Source organism: Amblyomma americanum, chromosome 5 (genome assembly GCF_052857255.1).
Source record: "Amblyomma americanum isolate KBUSLIRL-KWMA chromosome 5, ASM5285725v1, whole genome shotgun sequence".
Taxonomy (NCBI): Eukaryota; Metazoa; Arthropoda; class Arachnida; order Ixodida; family Ixodidae; genus Amblyomma; species Amblyomma americanum.
The window spans coordinates 118,063,908-118,069,700 of record NC_135501.1 but is presented as its reverse complement, the minus strand read 5'-3'; positions in this window follow the sequence as shown (position 1 = coordinate 118,069,700).

Below are 5,793 nucleotides of genomic sequence, written 5' to 3'. Positions count from 1 at the left end.
GTTTCTTCTATGAACTCTACTTCCCTTGGAGTTGACAGGTGAGAGATGTTGCTTTGTTTCCGACTGGCTGCCAGTAGGCTCTCCAAGAGACATCGGAGTGCCATCAGAGCTGCTGTATGCATTCTCGGAAATTCCGAGGCTCATAATTCTTTCTGTAATACTCTCCATTCCTGGCCGTTGAGGTGATGGTTTGTTTCCTCTGTTTTGCATTCCTGCTTCATTGCTGCTGGTTTCATCTCAGGCTTTCTTGTACATTTTCTTTTCTGCCATTTGTTTCACTGTCCCCTTTCATTTATGTTGGTTATTGAAGCACACCTTGTTCTATGCCCATTTGCTTGCTTCCTTGCTTGGTTGACTGCTTGGTTGCTGCTGCAGGATGTCCTTCATCCTTCTCTGCCTTTCGCTGCATGTGTTATGGGTTCCTTTCTCTCCTTCCGCAACGTAGGCTTTGCTTGTCTCCTCTGTTCCCTAATCATGCATTCATCTTCATCCATATTTGATAATCATCTTATCCTTGTCACTTTTGATTGTGTATGGTTGTGGTGTTCCAGGTAAGGCAATTCTTGTGTGAATTACTTATGGGCCATGTCATTGCCCTCTTGTCACTGTGGACCCTGCTACTCAAGAACAGAAAACGTGTGCAGTGCAAAACTTTCGTCGCTGACAGCATCCACTGATGATGGACTTCAAATGTTGGCAAAAGCCTTTAATGATGCATTGAAGACTAGTGTTAAACTCTGTCATGCTCTTCTTAGCTGAAAAACAGCCCCACCCACCCTTGCCCCAGCGTAAGATTAGTGAACCACTTGAGGGATGAATTTTCATTCTCTTGTTAGTGCCTCCACAGAGAATTTGAAAGATCCTACTTCAGCGTAGTTATGGAGGCTGGCTGATATTTCGTTCAGGGAACTGCACTTAAAAGATGCAGTGGATGACCACAAACTTAACACAGACGCCAAGGCGAGAAATTAATCTTTGTGAGTAGTTTTTTTTTTTCATGTGAGTGCCAATTATCTTCAGGTAGTGGATTTTGAAACAATACCTCGGTGCGCAGCGCGGGGACTGTAAATGCAGCACAACAGGTAAATTTGCTTTCATGAGCTTCAGTTAACCACTTCAAAGGAAAGCTTGGAGCCCTGTATAGTATATGCTACACTTGAGGCTCGTAGTTTTCCGCGATTCTATTATTGCGCGAAAAGTCGATGATGTGAGCGCATTTCAACGAACTGTGTTTGCAGCCACATTTTTTTTATGCCGCACTCGGCAACAGCTTTTCTTCACAGTGAAGCGAAGGCTACAGGGGCGGAGTGTCCGTAACTTGTCTGCTACCATCTGTGGAAGCTTCTTGTAACGACTCCTAGCAAATTCGTTGTAATCGAGAAACCTGTTCCTTGGCTTTTTATATAACATTGAAAGGTGGCAGTTGTGTTAGTAATGCACCTTATAAGTAACTGATATCAACAGTATAAAATGTTGGAAGAGAAAACATAACAGCTAGCAGGGGAACTATAGTCTGGTGAGTGCAGGAAGAGTGCGTGTCTTGGCTCCGTATCTTTCTCTGCATTGCCAGGAGCAGTTGTTGCTGAGTTTGTGTTTGTGGACATACGAAGGAACGATAGGTGATGATAGTGTGATTAGTTATAAAGCAACTGGATATTGGAAAGCGGCATCTTATAATGAGCAAATCGTTTTGAGCGCTGTGGTTTTGGTATCAGCGTACCCATGCAGTTCTTTGGGAAGATTCATGATACTGGTGCCTGTCGAAAGAAATGTTTATGCATGCGTATGAATGCAACGTTTTATACATTGAATTGCTAGCTTGTGAATGCATCTTGGGTTAAATTTGAAACTAATCTAAGATTACAGCATCTTTTTTTTAATTTTGCTCTTGATCACCATAGCAAGCTTAACATAGCGGGCTGCTGAGCTTTGAGAAAAGCCAGCTTCTCGAATACCTTGGACCATCGAGGTGAATCGCCCCGCATCAGAAAGAACGTGATTATTGTAAGAAAGTTGCCTGGCTTATGTAACTGTTCACGGAGTTAAGCTATAGTAATTGTAAGAAAGTTGCGTGGCTTATGTAACTGTTCACGGAGTTAAGCTATAGTACTGCAACTGTGCCAGGCTGAGGTAAATGGAATGGGAAAGAAGAGAGAAACAAGCGAAAAAGGAAGGAGAATCGTAAAAGTTAGGAGGCCGGACTGACGCGCCAGCATTACGCAGATATTGAACTATGGGAAGTGGGGGAAGGGAATTCCCCCGCAGAAAAAAAGGAAGGGTCCCGGCGGGTTGGCGTTGGGCGCTGATGAAGCGGAAGGCGAGGCCATAGAATCGGCGCGAAAAACGAGCATAATGCCCCAATTTCGGAGGACTGATTGCCGCGCGGATAGAGGATTGCTTCCTCTGGTGTGCGAGGCAGTCCCAGCTGTCCCATCAACGCGGTGCTGTGAGTGGTAAGTTCCGGGCACTCCAAAAGAAGCTATTCCAACGTCTCGCCGGCTCCGTCACAGTGCGTGCAGGCAGCTAGGCCTGCCGGCCGTGACGAAAGGCGCGCACCACCGTATAAAAGCAGCTGCCGACCCTGAGGCGGGCCAGCAGGAAGGCGTCGGAACGGAAGTGGGCAGGGCGACCGGTCGGCTGCGACACACGGGTCCGCATGCTGGGCTCCCGCCGAGTCGCGTACCTCGCGTAAGTCAAACAGCGACATGCCGGCACTGACAGGTGCCGAAGCGACATGGGCAGGTTTGTCCAGCTAGTCGGCCTCCTCGTTGGCGCCGATGCCGTCTTGCGCCCATTGCTCTTCGAGGGCGCGGAGCTTCGCGCCGAGTCGCTGCACCGTTGACGGGCTCCTTTCGGACCGGGCAAGGGTGTCGATGACTTCTGCCAATCTCTGCTGTTTAGCGATGAGGTCGCCTGCCAGGTAGATGTCGGCAATTTCAGCAGTCGCATAGAAGAGTTCACAAATGCCAGTCTTCACTGAAGGTTCTTGGCGATGGCTGCTGCGGCGCAGGTGGCAGCGCCAATGTCTGGAAGGACAGCCATCGGCCATCCGAGACTGCCGCGACCTCCTGTTTGAGGTGGGTTCAGGCGAATAGGACGGATCACGGAGGGTCAGCGCACACTGCTGCCAATGTCTCAAACATCACTCTCCTTGAGTACTGACCTTGAGCAGCCTGCGCTGTGCCCGCTGCTGCTAAAACCCCTCAAACTTCGTAAAAAGTAACGCCAACCTTTGTCGCCATGACGGCAAACGCTATGAATTGCAAGGACTTCTCTTACAACGGCGGGCTTCCATAACCTCTGCACCCGCATTTATACACTAGCGTGAACGAGTTACAAAATTGATTCCGTGTCCGTTCACTTTTTCTTTGAAGTGATCTGTGCCAACTACGCAGAAGTTGTTTTTCGCTTATGTCGTTGCGAAGGCGGATACACAGGGAGCATTGATGCGATTTCAGAGCTGGGAACGTCAGTCAGGGCCAGGCATGAAACTTCCGGAGGCGGAGTGAGGAGGATCGCGGTATTTTGAAAACTTATCCATTGACTGTACCGCAGGCGTGCATTGGATGCCTTCTTTTGATGCAGAAGTGACTCGAGGGAGAAACGGAAAAAAGGGGCGGAGGAAAGGACGGGAGACGTCGCTACTTTACGTACGAAGTTCGAAGGCGTTACTGCAGCTTCTTGAGTCCGCTCATTTTGAGGGGGGCCGGTTTTTGTTAAGCCTGACACTGCGGAGGGAAAATTCAAAGTGCGGTGGGGGGGAGAACGAGGTGAACGTCGCAGCGCCGATGAGGCCTTCGAAGATCTCCACAGCAGTGCCCATATATGCGGCACTGGTGGCGAAAAGACCGGTTAGGAAGTAAGAGTGCAGAGCCGTCGTGGGCGCGGCGAATATCTGCATGCACGTGGCGCTGGGTACACTGCTGTGAGCAAAAAAAAAGGGGCCATATATATGTCCGCTGTCTGCCATGTGCTGATGAGCCGGAAGCAAAGTCTTATTGCGTGGCGGTGGTCTAAGCCGAGGTTCCATCGGGTCGGTTCGAGACAGGCCAGCGGAAACTAGCTAGAGAGCGAATAAAGGTGCCACCTCGTGCGTTTGATGTGCGAGCTGCTGGGAGCAGCTGTGATCCTTTGCGAGGAGTGTCCGCACGACTTTGCTCAGAGCGCACAATTCGAGTTTGTGCCAAGTGCCACTCGACCGCCGGAGTCCAGGATAGCTGGTTGCCGATGACAAGGTCTAGACACGTCGGCGCCAGGACGACTCTACTCCGCGAGGACGAAGCCGCGGGGTCCATTGAAGTGCAGCTGCAGTACGAGGGTGGATCATCATCGCTTCCGTTTTAGTTGCCGAGAGCTGCAGGCGCCGATTCTGAAGATGTGCATCCAGGGCGTCAAGTGCGCATTGTAGGGCACGACAATTGCTACTGCCTTGGCTCACCGGGCCTCTCTTCAAGAGGGCGATGTTGACGGCGCATACGTTGACGCAGACGGGGTAGCTGGCATCGCGAGGAACAGCTAGAGGACGCATTCGTCGTCCAAGATAAGAAGGTATACGCTGACTCCTTTTCACCGCGGGCATCCTCAAGCGTTGCGGCGACGTGCGCGGTGGAGCCAGCTGTGCAACGCTTTCGGTGGAATCCGCTCTGCTGCTCGGCGAGCGTGGCTGACTTACAGGTGGTCCGATGAACCTGGCGCCTCACAGCACGAAAATGAAGCTGTCTGAGGTCCGGCAAGGGTTTGTTTGGGGTCACCTAACAGCACAGTCACCTCCCAGTTGAAACAGCATCCGTGAGAGAGGAAACAGTTATGTAGGGGGGGGGGGGTACGTTAATTTGTTGCGACTATTGTTTACTTATATCTCGCACATTGGTGCAAAGAAGTAACATGCACTCAGAATTTAATGTCTACTATTTCTTTTGTCTACCAGTAAAAAGTTCAATGGGGCAGAGAATATGCGCTGCTTCCTTAACACAGGTTTTTAGAGATTATAATTCCAAAGAAGTAGTTGCAAGAGGCAATGAAAACCGCCTTAATAAATTACGATTTGCTACTGAAATTATTCTGGAAAGTTTTAACGTGGGGGGGGGGGGGGGGGCGGAGAGGGTGCGGAGGAGTTTATGAACGTTGAGGACGCACAATAACTGTAGATATAAACGGATGTATAAGTTCTAGACGGAACAGGAAGATTTAATATGGTTTTGGGCCTAGCATAATAGCATGTATATAGTAGCAGATCACGATATTGGAAAAAAATTGCAGGGTAGTCTGAACTGGTAACTTTCAAGTTATAAGTTTACCATTGAGCGACGCAAAGAGAGCAACGCGGGTTAGAGAAAATTGATTGTTTTTAGGAAAGCAAATGGCGCATTGTCTCGCAAATCTCGGTGGACACCCGAACCGTGCCGTAAGGGAAAGAAGGAAGGTGCAAGCGAAAGAATAGAGAAAGAGGTGCCGTAGTGAAAGGCTCCCGAATGATTTCGATCACCTGAGGATATTTAACGTGCACTGACATTGCACAGCACACGGGCCCCTTTGCGTTTTGCCTGTATCGAAATGCGGCCGGGTTCGAACTCGGGAACTCCGAGTCAGTAGCCGAGCGCCCTAACCACTCAGCCACTGCGGAAAAAACTCGAATTACCGAAGTCGATGTTATAATTGCAAGAGCGCCATGACTAAAGCATTTGTATTGCCTGAGATCGAGTCAAACACCTGTTAAGCAGAAATCTGGAAGCCTTGAGCAGAACGTTCTTGCGGGCTAGTTGGTTCATTTCATTAAAAGGTAGAATTGCACGA